This window comes from Trachinotus anak, unplaced genomic scaffold (assembly GCF_046630095.1).
Source record: "Trachinotus anak isolate AG129_WGS33_773 ecotype Australia unplaced genomic scaffold, CSIRO_AGI_Tana_v1 ptg000032l, whole genome shotgun sequence".
NCBI classification, from domain to species: Eukaryota; Metazoa; Chordata; class Actinopteri; order Carangiformes; family Carangidae; genus Trachinotus; species Trachinotus anak.
The window spans coordinates 3,163,061-3,186,623 of record NW_027273883.1 but is presented as its reverse complement, the minus strand read 5'-3'; the positions used below and the strand labels follow the sequence as shown (position 1 = coordinate 3,186,623).

Sequence of the window (23,563 nt, the reverse complement as noted above, 5' to 3'; positions counted from 1 at the left end):
AGGAAAAGTGACCTTCTTCTTTCGTTTAATGGGATTCTTTAATAATGGGGAGATCTGGGAGCAACAAAAGAGACCAGCCTTTTCATTCTTTAATGGAGCTGCTCCTGGTTGCTGTTCGAGAGCCAGCAAGACTTGGAAATCATTGCTTTCATTATTCATACTGTATGGCTCCGGCTACAGGACAAGGTGACAGGGACAGAGAGGCAATGATAGGAAAATGTAGTTTTTGTCAGTCCAAATATTTGAATAGAATGTCAGATAAATGAGAGGAGGAAGTTTGCTACAGCCAGTTCATATAGCAAATCTGTAGTGTGCATGATTGACTCTATTTAAGGCCTTAAATTTGAGTCAGTTACAGTGCTTTTAATAAAGTTTTATATCACATTTTTATATCACAGTCTCTTTGTTATTGAGGAACTGGCCTTGGTTTTATGTCAAAAGAACTGGTTTCAGGTACTATGCACCATTTTAATTGAATGAACTGCAAATTGCCCTGAAACTAGACTCTTACCTTTCCCTGGGGGATTTTAAAGCTTTGTTATTTGATGTATTTCATGACTATTAGATGTAGATGTAGATGTTTCATGACTAGCAGATGTTATCATTTCTTGTTGTTAATTCTTCGTTTCTTGTATTGTGTAGTTGTGTTTTCTTTGGTTTTGATTGTGTCTTGTGGCTGCTTCTTGTTTGTAGCCCCCGCTAAACAAGAGTTTTCAATCTCAATGAGACTGTCTGACTAAATAAAGATTAAAAAAAATAAAAGTAGATATGTCATACAGCTTTGATAAAAACCTCAGTATCCATTATCATGCCCTGCAACTGCAACTTGTATGTTATGAAACAAATTTGCAACTCCAAACTTGCAAATAAGCAGTGATTTGGTAATTTACAGCATGTAGGCTAAAGTTGGGATGATAAGATTTCAATGTGTGGTTAAGAGCTGATTCACATTGTGTCATTTAAATGCCAGTGACAGAAAAGTGTAAGTCATAGGTATCAAACAAATTTAAATTCTTCAAAAATAGTTCCCAGAAAATTATACATAAAAATAAATAAATATAAAAACTGCAAAGTATCTGTCACTTCATCAAATCAGGTCAATCAGTCTGTCAATCGAAACAACCGTCACATCACCACATGAGAACAGAGAACCATACCACCATCAACCAAGTAGTATCAATACTAGGAAAATATTTAACACACCAAAAAAATTAAATAGTTTTCACCAAAATGCAAAACAGCACATTTGATGAAACACTCTAATACAAGTACCATGACTCTAACTATGAGAACTTGTAAAGTCTCTTTAGTTTCTAGTTTATGTTGTAAGGAAAACTTAACATTTTTTCAAAGGCCCTGGTTGGTCATGGACATGATGTGTTAATGGTTATCTCAGGTTGAACTTTACCGTACAATGAATTCCCTACAACAGATCACAAGATGATGCAAATTGAAGTGCTTTTGTTCCAATATGGCCACTTTTACCGTATGATTTCCCTACGGGCGCCTGAGCACCCACAGGATCTGTGCTGATGATTGGTATCAACAACAATCCAATCAACCCCCTGCAGGCATCTGACTTTTTGGTTTCAGGTTGTAAAATTAGTGTAAAGTATTTATTTTACTGTACGTTTATTGACCCACACAGACATGTAACCCACTACATTTGTGGTATTAATCATCAGTTAATCGTTATAGTGTCGTCAGATGATGCAGATCTTTTTAAAGTTGTGTTTGTTGTCGCTACTAAGTATTTGTCCTCAATGAAGTGCTGCTTTGAACCAGTCTACTCTTTCATACACAGTCAGTGTCTGTGTTTCAAGTACCTACCAAGACTGTTAAAACGATCAAGCCCAAAGGCTTTCGCTGGACTTCAGTCAGTTTCAGACCTTAACATCAAAGACAGTTCTTCTTTACTGTATGTCCAACTTTGTCTTAGAGGTCAGCAGATCCACTGCTGCTTGGTTTCTTCCCATCCAATTAGTGTGCCACAGTGTGAACTTTGAGGGTGAAAAAAAAAAAAAACTCTTTAATGTTTCTCGGACTGATTCAAGAGATGAAAAATTTAGTAAATGTGATTTAATTCATATTATTGAGAAGCCAAACTGGTCAGTCCACTTAATTTTTAACAGCTCTTATATCAGAAGTTTTACTTTGTCGAGTTTTTAATGAAAACCTTTATAAACTTCTGACAAGCTGCTAAACAATGCCATCCTTCATATACAGGTCAGATGGCTTCAGATGGATGGTATTTAAAGTCATGATTCAGATCCACTTTCATCAAGTAGAAGAAATATTTCTTTTGGAGGATGTTCTCCTTTGATTGGCTAAATTATTCTAAAAGAAGCACATCACAAAAACAATCAAACCACAAATGAGAATTTCTAAGTGAATACCAGGCCCTGCATGGTACAGCTAAATATTTTTAATTACCTTCGAGCATCTTTAGCTCAGTTGGGCCTGTCAAAACATCCAGCCCTGTCTTTTAGCCCTCTAATTACATTTTAATTGAGAACAGGGTCCAATTTACAATAACAACAAGGGATAAAAAGGTTCTCTTTAGGCCTTCCAGTGATAGGTGGACATGTTATTGTGCATCAGAATGATACAATGCAAGTGTAGCTCATAGTACACATCCCATAGCCATTTCATGGAAATCTTAAACAATACTTTACAGGAGCTATTTTCCTGCGGCTGCGTTCTTTGTTTGTTCTCTTTATTATCCTTAATTTGCCATCCATCCAGTGGTGATGAGGAGTCTCACTTCACTTGTTCCATTAACTTTATTGCTAATAATATATTTCATTATGGCCTGTTATTGGCAAGAATATTGCAATCTGCTCATGATAGCTCACGTCCAAAATTTGTTAATTAAATAAATGAATGGTGAAGCCCAAATAAATAAATAAATAAATAAAGAACACAAATTAGCATACCGTAATTGAATGTCACTCTTGGTTATTTTGCTCTTTGAACTGATGGATGGGTACCATCCACACCATGAGCTGTAATGGGAAAAGGGAACAACTCCTCAGCACACAAACAAAAACACAATGTTCAGACACAGTCACACACTAGTTATCTCTGTGCATTAATCTAAAAGTATTGACAACAACACTCAACATAACATGAAGACTCTGCAAGCAAACAGCTTGCATCTGATGTGTAATCTCAACAGGCTGCTTCACCATCAATCAATGGAACATCCGTAAGATTTATTTCTCAAGGCCAACGGTCACATAAAAACAGAACAAACACACATAAAAGAAAACACATTGCAATGTGGTGTCACTCAGTGACAATGACACCTTGATCTTTCAGTTCTGATATGTAGCCAGTCTCTGCCATATTAGGGTCAATGTCAGTGTGAATAGTAAAGCTGTGTAAACAAAGCTGATATGTTAATAATAGTGTCAGGTTTTGACATTTTCCAGGAAGGGAAATGCAAATTGCAAAGATTACTAAACTAAATAATGACATAAAAATAAAAGTGACGAAAAATACTGACAAGATAAATTCATATCTCAGTGCCTGTTTGAATTTGAAGACATTTCAATGCACTAATGTCCTCTTAAGTGGTCCAAAAGGTTTGGCTATTCTTATTATATCCAGCTAATGATAGTCCAACTGCTGAAATCCTTTGTTTACTTAAAGCTGCATTAATTGATTTTTGGCCACAAGGGGTCTTAAAAAAACATCAACACAAGCTGAGAGATGCACATCAGCCCCACAAGAGACTGCTCCTCCATTAAAGGTGCTGCACGGGGTAAGTAAATTGTCAGTATGAAAGTTAATACGTACTCATTGTTCTTTTCACAGTGTAAGCCCATCTTTATTGCATAGTACATTACAGAGCTCCCTTTGCTCTTTAAATTGTTTCTGCTTCTTCACACCTGCACTTTGAATTTGAGGAGAGGAAAAACAAACCCAAACCTGCCAAGAGTAGTTTTATGCTGTAGCTGGTCAAACTACTCCATCTACTGCTGGCTGGTTTAAACTCGTTTTTGCATATAAAATCTGCAAAGTAACAATTACACCTCTCATAATTATACTGGAATTACAATATTTCTCTTTCTGGGTGGCACAAATTCAGCTCTATTTTAAAATCTTACCTAATGCAGCTTAATGATGAACACCTAAACTTTTCATCTTTGTTATGTTGCCAAACTTGGTTGCATCCAGATGGCTGTGACTACACAAAAGACAAACTAAATACTGACGTTTTAAAATGAGACAAGAATTGTAACCACCCTTGCAGAATTTATGGGCAAGTTAGGCACTGAAATTGGCTCTAAAATGTGAAATGATGTCTTCACTACTTGATTAGTAGCCATTCCTGTGGAAATTAAGTTGGCTGTGACTGTGAATAGCAAGCCGCAGGACGTGAAAGCTCAAAAAGCACATTGGCTTCCCTTCCTTCTGTTGAAGTGCCTTTTTCAGGGCATCAGTATCGCCGGAGAAGATCACACCCTGTATGGCACCAGCTCCATCACGACTCCTGCTGCCTGCCTGGCCTGAAGACAGATTTAAGAGACAAAGGCAGGCGGGGATGGCCACATGTAAAAAAAAAAGGGGGGGCTCTTTGCAAGCGCCTAATGAGGATAAGAAAAAATATGGAGCCTTTTCTATTCCGTCTTAACTCCTTGAGATGCCTGGGCAGTGGTGATAAAGGGAGGGAGAAAAAAAATGGAGCTCATTTTATGGAGCTGGCTGCGACAGAGATGGAGGTTTCCAGAAATAGGAAAGTTTAAAAGGTGCTGTCGCCTGGACTGATGGACAAATGTGTCGGAACAACCTTTAGCTGCTTCTCAGCTGTTATTGATCAAGAAAAAACTGTGCACCTAACTTTAGTGAAGAGCTTAATGCTTCTCTTTCTGACACTGATTTGCCTTTTACCCCTCTGCTAGTTTTCTCCAGCTGCCTTGCTCTGAATCCTAAAAAATCAGAGCCACTTTAGAATGAACCACTTCAAATGAACAGGACAACCTGAAGTCATTTTAAGTACAACTGATACTCAGGACCTTACATTTACTGACAAGAGGACCCTTAATGCTAACTCTTAAACAGATTACACAAACATATGGCCTGTAGAAGCTCATCTTTACATGAACTGTGACCTCAGTGTCAATCTCAAAAACATGTTTGCCTTGCAGGTTGGAGAAACTGAAATATATTTAAAGGTGTTGCCTGATTTTCAACTGTCCAATCTGAGGTCAAACAGTAGTGGATCAATATCACGCCAGGAGGGATTGGTTAGGTTGGTAAGCTTTCACTAAACCTGGACACACACACTTTAATATGCTGCTTCCATGTGGAATGTACAGAGCTGTGAATTTAACAAAATATGTGTATTTTGACTTGTCTGATAACCCATTGCTACAGTTTCAGTGGTTCTCCATAAACTAGGGAGCTATCATCTGGTATCAGAAGCCAAGATTTCATTTGCTCTGGTGTTCATTCTTATATGAAGATGAAATAGTGCATCTACTATTGCACACAGGTCCATTGCACCTCTACAGTTGTTATTAATGTACAGTGCATCATCTCTTTGTTTTTTGGGGGTATCATTAGCTACTTAGCTACTGGCCTCTGAGCCCAAGCTAATTGCCCATCCATGATTAGTGAGTAGCACAGCACAAAAATGTGAACTCTTCCCTCATTGTTTCATTCAAGCTACCTGGTGTTGTATAGTGATGCTGTGCAGCCCTGAGGTGACTGGGTTTAACAATGAATGCAATAGAAAGAACTGCTAAAGAAGTGTGACCAAGATCCCCCAACACATCATTTCAGCGCTCCTCCCCTCACAGTCACCCCTAACATTTTCCTGGTAAACACTGCACAGAGTGAGCTACAGGTACTGTCCTGTCATTTCCAATTAGACGCCAGCTATCCAAATGCAGCGCTCCACTAAGCAAGTGTCAGGGCGTCATTAGCAACGGGTCAAACTGCATTATGCTCAGACACCCCAATCGTTATGGCCAAACAGGCTGACTTGTCCACAGCACACAGAAAATAGGTGTCAGTTGAAAGCAAGTGAGACTTCACTCAAACATGCAAACCATTCAGAGAGGATTTCCCACTCAAGGAATCATACAGTTAAGCTTTGTGTTCTCAGACAACAGCTTGAATGTCCGGCTTCAAGTTCAGCCATAAGCAAACATGGTGTTGGTGAAATTGAGGAACATATTTGATGTCCTGCCAAGCCTTGAGGACATAAGAAGTGCTTCATCAGCCAGAGTCTCTTAATGTTTACAGGTAAACCTGTTCACTAATGCTGGCTCACTGAAACCCAGAGAAACCGCTGAACCAACAACGATCTACATACACACTGTAAGATAATTACTGGATGTCTTTCAGAGCTGCAACATCCAAACAAAAAAGAAAATGAGCCACAAACACTCTGTATACAACACACACCGCCTTCAGAGAAGCCAGTTCTGGAGCAGGTTTTATGCCTCACTGGTACCTGAATTCTCTGATATGACCTTGTTTAAATAGACAAAACATACAGGACTGCACCAAGAAATTGACACACCAAATAATATATGTATTAAAAATGAGAATCCTACACACAGCTTACTGAAAATGCATAAGATCTCAGTTTTTTTTGTTTTTGTTCACTTCTTTCGCATTACTTTTTGGTGAATTATCCTGATTTTATTGAACAGAAACAACAGGGACTTAAGGTTTTGCTATGTTTTTTGTATTTCTGCAAAAGTATAAAAGTTAGCAATTAATATTAATTTACAATCCTGAGAGGGGACATGAATGATTGTACCAAATCCCATGGCAATCCATATAAATAAAGCTGTTGAGATATTTCATCCAAAACATCAACCTCATGGTGGCTCCAGAAGAAAAATGTTGGTACTAAATTTCCATAAAAAAATTCATTCACAGCAGTTTTTTAGATCAGAAGCAGTAGATTGACCAAGCAGCCGAACAACCAATGTTGCCAGTCCGGGAACCATGCTATGAGAGTTGGCAATGAAAATTGATGGATATATAAAAGATACAAGAAGCCTAGTTGTAACAGCTGTTGAAAGGTCAGGCTAACTAGTTTTAGTTTTATGAGAAGCTATAATTAGAAAGTTGGCTTGATGACTGTGGTGACTAATACCTACACTTTAGCTGCTACTAGCTGCTCATTGAACTCTAATTGCTTAGATATGTTCTTAGATATGTATCATGATGTGTGTATTTTCTAGTGTCTGTAATCTGCAACGTCCATGACTTCGATTTGGTTTTCTATACAAAGTTAAACATGAAATAGCTTGTCTGAGGACAGTCAAAACCGTTTGCTCTTTTCCAGTGTTTACTGGTTTGTGGCTTAAATTTCCTGTGGACAGCCTCTGCATTTACCATACATCCCCTAGTTCTCAGAGGAATATCACACAAATCCAATACATGACTCTTACAATGACTTCACTCCAAAAATAAAGAAAATAAAAATTTTTATTAAGCAGGCTACATTAATTTGAATCTCAACTAAAACATATACTTTTACAGTGTCCCTTGTTCATCTCTTGAAGCTTTCAATCAGCACTCAAATCCCACAGCCTGCACCCAGACAGTCATCCCGTTGACTTTCCATTGACTTTATTAATTAGAAACAGTTACATCAGATTCTGTGCTGGAACGTGGCACATACCTATAATGACACTGAATAATCTCAAAGTAGCTATCAGTCATAGAATTCATTAGTAACCATCCCATGGTGTTAAGCGATCCAGTGTTTTGCCTTCAGGCACTTTCCATTAACCTTCAGCTCTTTTTTTAAAACACACCCACTGATGATAAAATTCCCTCAATGCAACTTTCTATAACAAATCTATTAGCGTCCAGTCCTTTATATTTCTTCAGGCACGCCCCAAGCTAAATGGTTTTCAGAGCTACCGTTTCTCATTACAGTAGTAAACATTTGAAACAGGATGACCTGTTAACTCAGAAAGCCTGTAAACCGCTGTAGGGCTAAATAATTCTCTCTATTAAATCTGCTACCAGTATAAAGCTACAACCAGATGAAAACCTTGTAGCCTGTAACAAATCTAATTTTCTGGCTTGTGGAGAAACAGTCCAATTCCTTTTCTCTGACTGATAACAATGCATGTCTGGAAGTTCGTCAGGACTTTTGATTGTGTTTCATAAAACCACTATCATGCTGCATTGAGGAAAAATAAAAAGGAGTTATGAGGCAGATTGTGATTAAAATGTTGGACATAGGGACTGAGATGTAGGTTTAGGGGCATATTACAGTACATTTCCTGGCAACAGGTACTGTAGTCTAGCATGCAGTAAGTACTACCAGTCTTAATCATTACTTGAATTGTTCCTGGGATGTTTCATGATGTCTGCCAATACAGGCCTGTTTGTGGAGGCAAGAGGCAACTGGAGGCAAAAATTAGAACCTGAGAGAGATACAACATGCAGTTGGAAAGCTGGTGGATAAAAGCTTAAATTTCTGCTTCAGTACATCCTTTGTCCTGTACGGAAACTGGTAGGTGTTTTGATCTTTTGTAGACATGAATTTCGTATCATGAATTAGGGCCGGCCCATAAGTTCTATCATGATACACAATATATATCTCTACATTTTGAAATTTCCTTAAAAGCACATAACAAGTGTGCAATTTTACCCATTATTGCATAAATCACACAATTATTATGGTTCTAGTCCCTCAGCATTTTTCTGCATTAAACATTCATGTTTACTGTAAATTCGAGACTGTCCTCCTGTAAAAATTAAGACCATAGGTCGTTTATGCAGCAGGTTATTATGAGCCACGTTACATTACATTTTGTTGTTCGGCAACATCTAGTGGCTATGGTAATAATGACAGAAGCAAAGGGAAAACTGGGTGATGTAATATTAAAGAGCAACAAATCCATGTCAGGAGGGGGTCAGGGTGGATGAATATGACACAGGAGAGCAGTGTTTGATTCCCATGTGAAAGTAGCAGTTTATGTTGTTTCTATTATCCATGACCATTCGACAATGTTGTTACTATTGTAACCATGACAACAAAGATTGTCTAATGTTGAGGAAGAACTTATTTTAACACAAATCACTCTTCCTAAACCTAACCAAGTAGTGTTTGACCATTATTATTGTAACCATGGTGCTGGAGGTAGGTATGCCGCTATTGGTACAGTGTGTGTGTTTATTATTGTAACCATAATAACTGTGTTCCAGTACGCCTGCCATGTACTGCACCAGGAGTTTTTCAGGGTTTGAGGTATTAGCTGTTGCGCACCTGTACAAGGCTTGCTAAAAGAATATGCTGGTACTAAGTGGAAGTAGTGATAATGGTTTAATATTCATCTAAAATATTTAATTGTAATCTATATTTAGCTCATTACTTGTGAAACCATTGAGCATTTTATTTTACTCACTGTGATGACAGGGCTGATTCTACTTATGTATTATTTGCCCCATAAATAGACAAAAATCTAACAAAATCATGAGAGACAGAGAAATAAGAAACAAATTGGAGTTGACTGAGGTATTCAAATCAATACCAAAACAGATATTGACACAAACACTCATTACAAGTAGTTTGTGAATTACACTTGAGCAGTGAGTACAGTGTCAACGACGACGAGTATGAGAGCTAATACCAGCAGCAACAGCCGAGTGGAGTCAGAGCGATCTCTGCAGTGAGTGCATACAGCTAGAGTAAGCCCTGAGGGGAAACGTGTGTCAGTCAGACACCACCCACACCGCTTCAAGCAAGATAAACTGTGTCACACATTAATGAGTGAGTTTGTAACACAGTTTAAAATTGCAATGCTTCCATCTCATTCACCGGCAGTCTGGTAAAACAGAGTAAGAGGGGGAAGGTGTCAGTGTTCGACTCAGGTCAACAGAGTACATCTGCACACACTGAGTTGCTACTTCAGTCAGTGTCATGGAAGACCTGGTACATATCGAACTTCAAAATTTCATGAAAAATATTTGTTCATTTCCGACAGCTTTAGTAAACATCAGATTCATGCTGAATTTCTCAAAATTTACTCGAGCATGGTGATGTAGTATATACAGCCACAATGTCGACATCAAGTGGAAGGGAGGGTGGATGGATGGGTCAACAAAATACACAGAGCAGTGTTTGATTCCCTTGTGAAAGTAGCAGTTTATGTTGTTCCTATTATCCATGACCATTCAACAAAAGTTAACCACATTGTTATTATTGTAACCATGACGATAAATATAGTCTAATGTTGAAGAAGTACTTATTTGAACCCAAATCACCATCTTTTCCTAAACCTTACCAAGCCATGGCCGTTGTTATAGTAACCATGGCAACAGAGACAGGTACACCACCTTTGGTACAGTCTGCGTGTTATAACCATGATTGCAACCAAGGTTCAGTATGACTGCTGCCGTTGGGACACGATTTCAGGAGAGGTCGTATCAGAGGGTTGAAAAAGACGACCTACGTGGTTGTTCAGGCTGGAGGAGCTGGTTGTTCTCCTTTCATATACTGAATGTCACAATACATACAGTATAGAAATACTCACCACAGATGATTGAAAGTCTACGTACATAAAATACAACTCTTGCATGCTGTACTGTTTAGTTACTCTCATCATTCAGCCAGAGAAACACAAGTGAGCCACCAGACTCATCCTGATTTTTGAATTTTGAAGGTAAAATTGAGCCAATTATCCCTTCAGGCTGTGTAATAGAAATGTAATACAACAAGAATGTTCTTGGGGAGAAAGCAAATAAATGAATATTATTACTTCTGAACAAATAATTGACATGCAAATATATTCAACCCCCGTGTTTTTTGTCATTATCATAAGTTTCAGCAGTTCTACGTAGCAAAGATTTCTGGGTAGGTTTGTGTGATTCTTTTGTTTCTGTCTCACGACCTTAACAAAAAATGCCCAAGATGACTTCTGGCTCAGTTCAGCCCTGAATATTCTCAGCACCTATGTTTCTCTTCTTTTGCATTAAAACACACCAATTCTCTTATAACAAGAAAAGAAAGTCAAGATCCTTGCAGGCCATCTTAGCCCCGAAAGTCACACCAACAGGAAATCAACAGGTGATGCTGTTGTAGAGTCTAACTGCAGCTGAAATTGTTGATCTAAAAATATTGATGATTGTTTTTGATGAATTGTATTAATTCGTGCTGCTGCTCATAAATCAAACTTAAGTACACCATCATAATCAACATACATGAGGTCTTCTAAGCGGTGCAGGTACAAGTCTGGTAAGATCTCGGCTGAGTGCTGTGATTTGTTTTTTTGACATTAATCTCGAGGTAATTGTGTTCACATCAGTTGGTAAAACGCTGAGCGTCTCAGGGGAAATCAAACAGCTGAAGCAGACAGCTTTGTGTTGTTGAAGTGGGACTTCTGGATGAAAAAAACATTGGTAACACAACATTACTCAAAAAGATCTTAAATATTGAACATTTCAAAACACACCTTTTACTGTCTAAAATGTATGTATAATAAAACATTTTGCTGTCAAAGGCAACAAATAGAATGAAAAGTCATAAGTCTAATAAATATAAATAAACAGAGTTAATATTTGAATTGCAAAGACGGGGAGTCCATACTGTCTGTGCTTCTGCATCTGCTATGTATTGGATTTTATGTAAAGCTATCATCAACTCTCCCATTCAGGGCAGAAACAGTTTAGTGGCATGAAGTCCATTTTATAAACAACCAATGGAAGATCCAGTATGACTCTACATTTTTTCCTAAACTATGGAACTTACTTGAAAAATTGACTTACAGAGATGTCAAACTTGAGGTAGGTTATCTATCAAAGTGAACCATTTGTCACCTTGATTTATTTAATATCAAAGTTACAAACCCATCATGTGGTATCGCCACTACTAGCAAGAATACTGACTTCCCTTGGTGATGCATTCAAGAACATTCCTGCTTGCAAAAAAATTTGAAACACCCATGAGCATAACCCAAGGAGCAGTTTTAAAACAGTCATGCAGCTGCAACAACAACAACAAGAAAAAGTTATGCTATATTATGTTATATTATCTTTTTTGTGATGGAATAGCACTTGAAGTCCCTAAGTATTTTTGTACATAATAATGAATAAATCAGACCCAGTGGCTGCCTGGAAGATATATAATCAACCTCCTGTGAAGTTATTGGGAAAATAGATGGTAATAATGAAAAATATGGAAACCCCCATCTGTATGATCAGAATCAGCTGTAAACAAACTGCAGAACAGCAGTTGTTGCTCTTTCTTTAGCTTTATTATATTAGTGTGAATATAACAGATGAGTTTGATTTAATTATGCACAGACCGTTAACATATTTACTAGCTCTGTTATAGAAAACAATGCAACTATGAGTTCCTTCACTTTCTAGCATTAGCAAGTAAAAGTCATGAACACCTTCTCCCTTGCTAGCAGCTCATTCTGGATCACACCTGCAAATGTTTAGGTGAAAATCAAGAAAATATGTGTCTGAGTGTGACTCTCATTGTGCACACCTTGTCCAGCCAGCATCACAACAAGTTCGTTACTGAAGGAGGGAGTCCAGCTAAAAAAGAAAAGGTCACCCGGGAGTGTACAGCAGTGGGATGCCTTAAAGGTTACCTCCATCGAGCTCCATCAAATATTTATGATATCAGAGCCCCTGACACAGCCCCCCTGGCAGACAAACAAGTCCATTTAGCAAAAGGGGTGTTTTGAGAGGCCATGAGCCGCTGTGATGCAACACTTTGTTGTCCTGCTTCAACCTGATCCTCTCACTTTGTGCAACTCTGTCCGTCGTACTTCAGCAAACCCTGGGCTATCCTGCCAAAGGGTTTTAAGAAGCAGCATTCCTGTATTTCTTTTAAAAGGTCACCGGCAGGTGGAGTGTGGCTTCCTGCGCTTATATTTCCAGTATTTTGTATTAACTTATTGATCCAGTTATGTCAACACAGGAAGCATAAAGGTTACAGCTCAGTGCACCATCTCCACACCTCTGCCTCATTAACTATGCAGCTGATATGGAGACATTATGCCTGGCAGCAAAAGGAGCCAACACTAATATTTAACTGGGGAAACTATGCCCATAAACAACCTGTATGTTGTCCTTTCTATAATGGAATATTGGCTGTACTCCTGATAGAAATAACCTGAAATGGAGCAACTATTTTCTCTGATTCATTCCAAAGATGGATATTTTACCTCAGAGAGGGCAGGAATGGTAAACACAGCAATAAAAGATCAAAATTGTTCCTGGCAAGTTACCACCCAGTTACCTCTTTGCAAAGTTGCTTTCGACTTGTTGTAACCTGAGATGAAGACTTTTCTCTGTGGATTATTACAGTAAAGGGATGCAGTGAGGCAGTTACAGGTGTTGGCCAGATGTTCGTGCAGAATGCTGGAAGCTGCACAGTGAGTGTTTCTGCTGTCTATTTGTCATTGATGTCATTGTTTTTGGCACCTGCAATCTGTTTTTGTTTTTTAATACATAAAAATCACTCAAGACGTAAATTGAATTTGTACAAATGAAAGCCTCTAAAACTGCACTTATTTATTTATGTTGTTTGCTTCATGACAGCAGCTCTGGGTTCAGTAATCAGTAGAACTGCTCAATCTTTTCATGCAGAGCTTGTACAATCAACCTGATGACAAACTCCCTACATTTTCACATATTTCATCTTCTGTCTTAACACTACATTTCTATCTCTCTATCATTTCACTGTAAGGTCTCGTATTGGGATAATATTTTGTAGTTTATTTTCCCTAAACTTGGATTGCACAAAAAAATAAATAAAAATCTGGCATTCGGACTGAATGCAAATGCAAATGAGGAGAAGCTCAGTTTACTGCTGGAGGCTCTCTATGTATGTGTTTTGTTTTATTTTGTATTTTTTTGTGCACTCTCAGCCAGCAGTCGTGTTTGGAGCTGAACTACTGTGCATCTTGTTTGGTTGTTGAACTCATGAAACATCTTACTATTGTACAGGTTGCAGAGCTGCTGCACCGGTACGTGGTGTTTTTCTTATTTGAAGGTAGGTGTTAAGCACAGGCCAAACTTTTTAATTCAATAGAGCCTCTTTTGTGCAAACATGCAAATACATAAAAAGAGGGATTTTCTGCTCTACTTTAATTTATGTCTAAATAAATAACATGTTTTGAGTCAGTGGAACTGTTGTGTTTTTTGGGGTTTTTTTTCTTTTTTTTTAAATAAAAAAGGCCTTTTTCTGCCTCATGCTCTTTTGAGTCAAAAGGTCAGAGAAGTTGCTGTTTTCTGACAAACTACCATACACCCCCCACACAGCTAAGACTCAGCATCACATATGTTGTGAATGTACAATGAAAGAAATCCTGCCATGCTGCTTTTTATCGCCTCAATACTTCCAACCTGCTGAGATGAATCCTGTCATCCCCAGAATCCTGCAGATGTCCCCATCTTCCTTATTTTTGATCCTGTGTTTAATAATAGATGATGGTCAGCTAGTCAAGTCTTCCTCTTGCATTGGAAGGGGGTGGCTTGCCTCCTGTTACAAGGCTACTGTACTGCATCTCTCTTTACACAGCACACGGATGGGGAAACAGCCTTCCTTGCCCACAGGCTCCTCATGCTGCCTTCCTGTTTGAAAAAGCTTTTGCTGTGGCATGTCAGGCGAGTCGGAGGTTCATGCAGTCACACCGGGGAACTCCGAGAGACTTGGAGGGGAGAAATTCTGCAGTTCATTTTCATGCGAGGAGAATGAAGCGGGAAAAATAACCACAAGGAATTGCTTTATGTAATCTTTTATGTCTGAGTCTGCATCCTCAATTTATGAGGCTGTAAATAATATGCGCATATTTCATCTCTGCAAAGGGAGAGAGTGTGTATGTGTGTGCAGGGGTATATGTGGGTGCGTGTGCATGTGTGTGTGGTGAAGAGGGGAGGGAGGATTTGTAATAGCACCACAATATTGGAGTGTGAATAATGCATATAATCCACCTTTGCAGAGCAAAAATAAAAAAAGGAAAAAAAAAAAAGAATTGGCCATTAAAAAGCTCCAAACTGAAATTGATGATAAGCATCAGAATTGCAGAGCAATCCACCATAGCAGTATGAGTGGTCTCTGAGTGGTTAGATGAAGCTGTTTGGCTGCAGTTATACATGCAGTGAAAGACTTACAGTTTAAGTGGCAATATCTGGGGCAGCTACAGCCTAAGTGCAGATTGCAAAGGCACCACAGTCTTGTGAAACTTTGTGTAATTAACATGTCGCCTTAAATCTGAAAACACGCGCCGGGCAAGGCAGGCAAGAGGTTTCATCATCAGCATCAAAGACAGGAGGAGAGACGACAAGAAAAGTGCTACTTGTTTGCCACTGAACAAATACAGATACATTTACATCTGTATTTGTTATTAATAAAGGAGGTGCTAGAAACCAATTACTCTTTACACTTTACTCATTGAAAAAGTAGGGTAATTACAATACTACAATAATGCTTTATTTATGTCTGATGCAATCCTTATGCACACAGCTGTGGTTTTATTACCTGTTGTGTAAAATGATGACATCAGCATTATACAGCAGAATGTTATGTCAGTAAGACAGTCCAGTCCTGCTTCTATCATTTAAGGAACATGGTTAAAATCTGTTCATGTCTGAGCTTCATTTGCTTTCATTTCCTCATGTTACTGTAATGATCTCCTAACTGGCATAAATCAGAATATAATTCATAGACTTCAAATGGTATAGAATTTTGTTGTAAAAGTTGCTCTCAGTTAGCAGCATGCATTTCTTTTTAACATTACCACCAGGTGGTGCTGGTCAAATCCTACACAAAGTGGCTTTAAAGTTGTAATCTTTGAGATTTTAATTTAAATAAATGTGTACTGAAGTCACTATCACCAAATGAGGTAACACAATACTAATTGATTATTATCATAAGTATTTATGTATTTTCAGTATTATGAACGAGCATCTGTGTTGACATTCCTGAAGAAAAAATGCTGTATTAAGTTGCTGTTAATGCAAGATAAACATCTCCTACTGCTACAGTAGGAGCAGTAGGAGATGTTTATGAGATGAGCATTTTTCCACAAACTAAACTAAATGGATCAAACATACAGCTGAGAAGTGAAACACTATTTAGCTACAGAGCAGCTAAATAGGAGATGCATGGAGCACATATTCTTGAGTTGGCTCACATGTACTGTACATTTATGTGTGCATTTATTCTAATCATCCTTCATTCAGCCCATGCTTGATATTAATTTGTGAGGGGGTACTGAAGTCTGCGAGAGAAGCATTGACATATTGATGTATGAGTTAAGGTGAAGCTGCATCATGGGAAAAAAGGGAGCCACATCCTGTTTACATGTGAATCAATACCGTTACAAGCCTGGTAACGGCCAAACGTCCAGGTCACACTGGGTAAGAGGATAAAGTATGAGAGAGAAGGCAAGAATGTGTCTAAGAACACAGTGTTATATATTCATAGATACAGATAGAGAGAAGAGAACACTGTGCTATTTGCCTTCCTGAACACTATGATGTGATGTAAGATAACTTTAAAGATATAAAACAACTGCTGAAGTGAACGACGCACCAGCGAGTGTGGAGAGGTAAATTACTGCAGTATATACAGGCTCGTGAAAAAGCTTTGTGTGAATAAAAGCCATTAGCTTTTCATCACCAAATCTCAGAGGCGACATCAACTTCTCTAATTAAGTGCAAAAAACATCAACAACAACCTTTGTGGGTCTCAGAAAATGGTTCAATAACTTGTAACAAGTAGCAGTGGCTTTTCAGGGTGCTGTCATCCAGGTAGAAAAGTAAAACGTTCTCACATTTATTCTGTTAAAGAATGCTTTGTTGAGCGCACATGCTTTCTTCATCCCTGCCTCACATTCACTCTGTTATTCACACCAGGGAGCTGGTGTAACTACAGACTTCTGCTGTCGGCCAATCAGCAACTGAATCAGAGGAGATGGGATTGAAGTGCCTTGCTTAGAGGATACCCTGTAGAGATTTCATTAACATGTTTTGTTTCCATTCAACCTTTCTCATCAAAATTCACTTTGTGTTTCATTAAGACCTAACAAACACGATGAATCCTCCATCCTCCAACTGGCCTTCACTCGCACTGTAAACAGCCGCTGCAGCTCTTTCAGCTGCTGCAGATGAAGCCAATCAGACACATTCATCATCAGAACACACTCGACTCCCACTTCTGTCTTCTATCCATGACAGCAAATGTAAAAACCTTGAGCTCACTAGGTTTTCAAACGGCAGACTTTTTGTTTATGTGAACAACCACAAATGTTGTTTGACAAAACTCAAAGTTCACTTACTAAGTTTTTCTGAAACCTTTTAAGACCCCTCTGATGAAATTCAAGTTTTTAACCTTGTTAATATGTCCAGATGGTATTTTCTATTATGCAAGACATGACAGAAATAAGGAGTCAACACCATTACTGAGTATTTCCACCTTGAAACTGCAGTGAACCAATTGCAGTCTCCTAAAAACAGATTCAGACAGTCAGGGATTCATATCTCATACAACCTAAGGAGCCAATACTGTGAACTTGCAGGGGTGGGGGGCCTCATCTCAGTCTGGGTCTGACTGAGGCTCAGACATGTGGCTGAGTCTCTCTGATGTTTCCTCCTCTAACCATCTTGATACTCTCTGCTCTTTCACCTGGAGACCTAGTGCAAAGAGTGGTGGTGGGCTGGGCACAAGACCAGATCCAGATTTCTCAATCAGGAAGTAAGCGTAGATGTGTGTCCAGCCCCAGTGTTTCATTTTCCCCTCTTTTTAATGCAGGAAAACCAGGTTAAACACAATATCAATCATAGCAGAATATTCATATAATTTAAAACATGTCTGGAGAGAAACTTCAACTGCATCTTACAGTTGATGAAATACATGGTTTGTCAGGTCCCTCAAAAATTATACCAACAAACTGTTTTACGATTAATCATTTGACTTGTGTCTGATCTGCAAACTTTCTATTTAAGAAAAGTTAAGGCAAATAAAACTACTTGCTGAAGGATAAAGCTCCAGTAATCAATATTTTTATACAAGCTAATTAAATTACTTTGTGAGATGAGAGGGGTCGCTCATGGTGATGAACCCGGAGATTTGTCACCCAACCCCACTTTCCTAAGTGTAAAGTTTCCTTACACACATTGCATGCTACCTAACAGCTGCTCAGCAGGTAGTGTACAAGAGCATCTAGCTGCTGAAGAGACAAATACATTTCTTAGGAATCGATGAAAAAAGGGCTGAAAGGAGAATTTATACGGAAATATTGGAATTAGTTGCCAGAAACATGGCTTAAAATGAATGTTAATGATCTGTGTCTGATGGATGTTTAAGAAAGCTTAAAGGTCTGTGCCAAAAAGGGGAGTTTATCAAGAAAATGAAAGACCAAGCAAAAATAGCCCCAATATAAAAGCCTCAGCCTCACCTAAGTGGAACCCACCAGGTAGAATACAAAGCTTTAAAAGAATACACAGGAAGAATGGTTTCTTCCTTCAACAACTTAGACAGCACTTACAGTACTCAGTCACCCACCGTTTAGAGCAGTGGTTCTCAACTTTCCTTTCACTACAGACCATCATTAAGGTTAGGCTTTTCTTCAAACTACTACTCTTTCCCACAGCTTTTAGAGTTCCTACTGTTACTCTGATGTTCAGTAAAACTTAGTTTTTGTCTGTTTTTAGCTGGTGAGTTGTAAGAATAATAGTAAGAGATCACACCTGGATTGAGTAGCTATGGGTGATAACTGATTACCTAACACACTGACCAATCTAGTTTAGTTCAAGGTCAGTGTCTGTTGTTGGGCTATGAGTGGTGAAGAAAGATACATCACAAACTGAATGTGATTCAATTACCAATGCATGGACACAGGTTTGGGTACGGACAGTCGTGTCATGTCCCTACCAATGTCAAGGTGTTGTTAAACTGTCCCCAGCAACATATTCACCAATTAGGATGATCTAGCAATTTGAACTCCCCTCTGTGTTACAGGTAAGATCTATGCAGCAACTATAAGTTGCCAGATTTGTGTGTTGTCTGCAAACTGCTGATTGTTATGATAAAGAGTGAAAGACTGGCATATGAGGTATACTCGACTATGATCTGGCAACCCTCTCCGCTGTTGACCAGCTGTGGTCCAGCACTAGCAGCTGTGGAGTTGGTGATGAGCAGTGGTCAGTCTGAAAGGGTCAGTATTCATAGTTATACATTTATACTGTTTAAAGGTTTCAAACGTCAGAGAATTGAAAACATTTTCACTGAAGAAAATAAAATTAACATCAGTTGATATTATATTTAAGTTTCAGTGGCTAAGACCTGAAGTGTAGTGAAGAACTTAAGTATAAGAAACAGCTGAGCTCAGCTAATGAGAAAGTTCTGTAATTAATCAAATATGTATCTTCCTTGAAATTAGCTGGAGGAATATTTACTATTTAATGCCTCCCTCCCCCTGTCTGTGACTGGAGTGTTCTTACTGCATATGGGCCATTAAGTCATTTTTTATTCAGCACATTAGCCACAGCTTGTCCACCTGATTTGTTTGTTAATGTCAGGCATCATTTTATTCTGAAAATCCTGTCAGATAAGTGAGCTGCATGCTCTCAGATAAGCTCTGATGTCTAAGAATAAGTTTTTGATATGATTTAAAGGTGAAACTGAGCATCACTGTGACTCTGTCATGAAACACTTGAGTTTTATTGCCCAAATCAACAAAATGAAAGTAAAAATGGCTCAGAGCTGATAGTTGGTTCAGAGCAGCACACCATCTACAGGGTTATTTGCTTGTAACATTGTCTTAAAAATCTATGTCAAGATATTTATTATTTAAAAAAAATTGAAATGGCCTATCTGTTTAGAATCCAAGAAAAAAAAAATCATGGTGCAAGTCCAGTCCAGGTTATATTGGCAAACACATTCAAGTAAACTTTCTGCAGAGTTAGACTCTTTATGCATGTATGAAGAGAACAGGTGCACATTGGACATCTGACAAAAAATGTCCTTAGCAAAGATAAAACCAACTCTATGGGCTTGCTATAAAGCAATATGAATTGTTCTTCAGCTGAGTGCTGAATCATAGTTTCCTTGTGGCAAGTGAATAAGCAGAAGATCCCAAACATAACAAAGAAAAAACATAACACATCACAACAGTTGAAGGGACAACCTTAACACGTTTTCCCTCTGAAACACAAAAAAGTTGTGGTTGTGTTACAACTTACTACAATTGTATTTTTATCACTTGCCCAATAAATTGATTGAGACAACAGAGTGATTTAACACACACACACACACACACACACACACACACACACACACACACACACACACACACAAAACGTGTGAAAACAAGGCTTAATGAAAAGGGAGTAATGCAGCCTTTTCACACGGATTATAAGCAACACAGTAGACACAACACTGCCACAATTTCCCCTCAGAATATTCAGTTACTGTATACCCCTCTGGATAATACCACTGTTCTAAATTTGTATGATTCTGATCCCTACATCAGCATGGATTAGTGCTCTCCATCACTTGTGTGTTTTCGAAAGAACAAGCTGGGGTGGTACCATAGCATCAATTAGTTATGTAAATGTCATCATCGTTATTTAGACTGGGTTTTGATACCTCTATTCTGAGCGTCTGGGTTTAAATGAAAGCTTAAAATGAAACGAGAGGGAATGAGGAATCTCTTCTGATGATATCCTAACAGCTGTGGATGAAATATTAAACAGGGACCTCCGGGGCACAGCGGCTATCTGATTGGCAATAAAAACCACTTGAACAATTTGAAACGGTGTTAATTGGGATACGAAGACAATGAGGCGTGGCAGAATGGGAGAGACAATGAGAAGGTTCAGAGATGCCATGTGATCACGCATCAGCTTGCATTATATTTCCTTTATTAGCTCTGATTTCATCTTACACAAAAACAATATGCCGTGTCCTCCCCCCTGTTCCGCACGCCTCGCCATCTGTTGTTTTTCTCACTGAATTGTTCTCTTATGTTGCACTTCGCTCTTACAGTGGCCAAGATTGTCTAACTGTACCTCAATTTCTACAGGAGTGAAGAAAAAAATGAAATGAACAAAAGGCCTATTTCTACACAGATACATTTTCTCTCAGCCTAGAATGGAATGAGTCAATCTGTGGCCCTCACAGAAAATGTAATCACACTTCAAGAAAAAAGAAAAAAAAAAAGATAGTGGCCAACTTTGGCTCCAGGTGATGTCGAAGTCAGGATGAAGGCAGATAGAGCCGCATACCTCCTAAAAATCTGAGCCCTGTCAGCGCACAACATCGACGCAGCAAATACTTTTCTCACTGCTTCCTCTCAGGCCTTTGATATGCTTTAATAAATGTTAATAGAATACAGAGTGCTCGGGGTAGAGTTTAGAAATTACAAATTGCTGAGCTCATTCGCAGGCATCCTCAAGGGACTTTTTGGACTCCAACACCTTGACACATTCCCTTGAAGGCTCAAACGGGAAGGAATGAGAATCGTGCAAGAATGTAAATTGACTGGAGGGAGAGGCTGCCAAGAGAACATGCAGATGGTTGTGTCAAGCTGGCAAAGGACGGTGGTGGAGGGGGTGGGGGTGGCACGTGGCTGTTTTTGGCACACCACAAGCATCTGGCACGGATGGCACAGCAAAAAATGTGCTTCCCTACAACACCATTGCCACACTCATTACTGACGGCAACCCCACCTCCTCCCTCTATATTTGGCTTATCTCACCACCCAGCATCCGGGAAGACAATAGGGCCGTGAAAATCCAGCCAATGTGTCCCCTCACTGCAGAGGCCTCTCTGTTTGTGCTATGAATGTGGACGGCTGAAGGTTTATGTTAATCTCATCTCAGGGTCGACTGTGTTGCGCAGGATTGGGTGGTCACAGGCAACTGAAGTACAGAGCAGTAAATGCAAGGTTTTGTTGACAAGATGGAAAACCTTGCTCCTGCTGCACAGCACCTCTCTTGAATGAATCAGTGTTGTACACGCTGAGATCCCCAGTGGTAGCCTCTTACACACGTTATGGCTTGCCTCGGTTCTTGTAGGCCTTACTGGGTGTAATGACTGTAATTATAGAACTGTTTCCCTGGTCTACAATTGCAGACCTTTAAAAAAAATAGCTGTAATGTTGTTATTACCCAGTTTCAAAGACACAAAAGGCCGGAAACAAATGAGCAGTTCTTGGCCTCTGTACGTACACTCTGAACACAAATTTTAAGTGTTTGAAATGGATCTACAACACCCTGGACGACTGACTAATCCAAAAGGGTATACACGATTGAGCAGTGGTTGAACGCAAAAGAGTACATTTACTCAATCACCGGTCTTAAGTGCGATTTTGAGGTGCATGTACTTTTCTTTAGTATTTCCATTTTTTGGTACTTTATCTTGTAATGCATTATTTTATTTATTTATTTATTTTTATTATTTATTTGGGCTTTTTGTGTCTTTATGATAGATCAGTGGAGACTGACAGGAAGGGGGGTAGAGAGAGGGGAATGACATGCAGGAAAGAGACTCACACATGGTATGCGCCCTAACCACTCAACTACCGGGCCGTCCCATAATGCATTATTTTTTACATTGCAGTATTGCTACTGTTACTAATAGTTAACCTCTGAATACTTCTTCCACCACTGTGATTGTAACACAGCAAAGCCAGAGGAAGACAGAGACTCGAGAGACGAAGAAAATAGATTCACAGATACAATAATAACAATTACAGCTATGTACTTGAAGTGAAGATATGGAGAAGCAGCCAGTGGGAAGCATGAGTCATACTCCCTCTCCTGTTTTACACACAGCAACACAGAGAAAAAAAACTGCTCAGAACTCTCAGCCTTATTGTGTCTGCACTATTTGTTTCCCACCACAACAAAACTCATTACAGTGCACGGAAATATCTACCAACCTGAAATGTGTCATACCTGCAAACTGCCTAATGTAGCATGGTATTAAAGTAAAATTCCCAACATTTTGGAACATACTCTTCGGCTTAGCTGCTGTTATATGAGAAGATCAATATCAATTTAATCTTAGAGTGCTCAGTTTGAGGTAGCTCTGTGGCATACTTAGTCTGGTTTAGCACAAATCCAAGAAGCAAGGAGGAAACTGCTAGCTTAGCTCTGTTAATATACCTTCTGTTATATTAACACAAAGTCCAGCACCTTGTGTAGTTAATAATTGTAGAAAGAGGAAAGTGGACATTGTGGTCTGACAGGCAATGATGCATTGGTGCTATTTACTTTGGAAAAACAGGGGGGGGGGGGGGGGGGGGGGGATGAGCAGCCCTCGGGTTTAAAATGAAAAATTTGTAAGCAATAATAGTTTGTAAGAATTATCTTGTCCATTGAGCACACATTTATGATTTTCCATGACATTTTCCATAGAGTCTGTAAACAGAAAACCATGCTGGCACTTTGGCAGGCACCTCATTAATGAGTTTAACTTATGAGACCAACAATCTGGTATCCATTTACCTCCTATGTGGAGATTCCTGCTAAGGCCCGATCACTTGGCAGAGACCCGGCTTCGCAGCATCCAAAACCAGTCACACAGCGATACATCGGACACGCTGGCAAAACA

General features: G+C 39.0%; 1 protein-coding gene across 7 annotated transcripts in view; it reads right to left on the bottom strand.

Annotated features, from left to right (window-relative positions):
- Positions 1-23,563, bottom strand: part of sema6cb (semaphorin 6Cb) — a 350,862-nt gene that overhangs the window by 293,236 nt on the left and 34,063 nt on the right. Inside the window, exon 2 of one of the 7 annotated variants that reach the window (XM_071468733.1) lies at positions 23,458-23,552. The exons of the other annotated variants lie outside the window; for them this stretch is intronic. The gene's annotated coding sequence lies outside the window, so the exon portion shown is untranslated. The remainder of the gene's footprint in view (positions 1-23,457; positions 23,553-23,563) is intronic. 7 annotated transcript variants of the gene reach the window in all.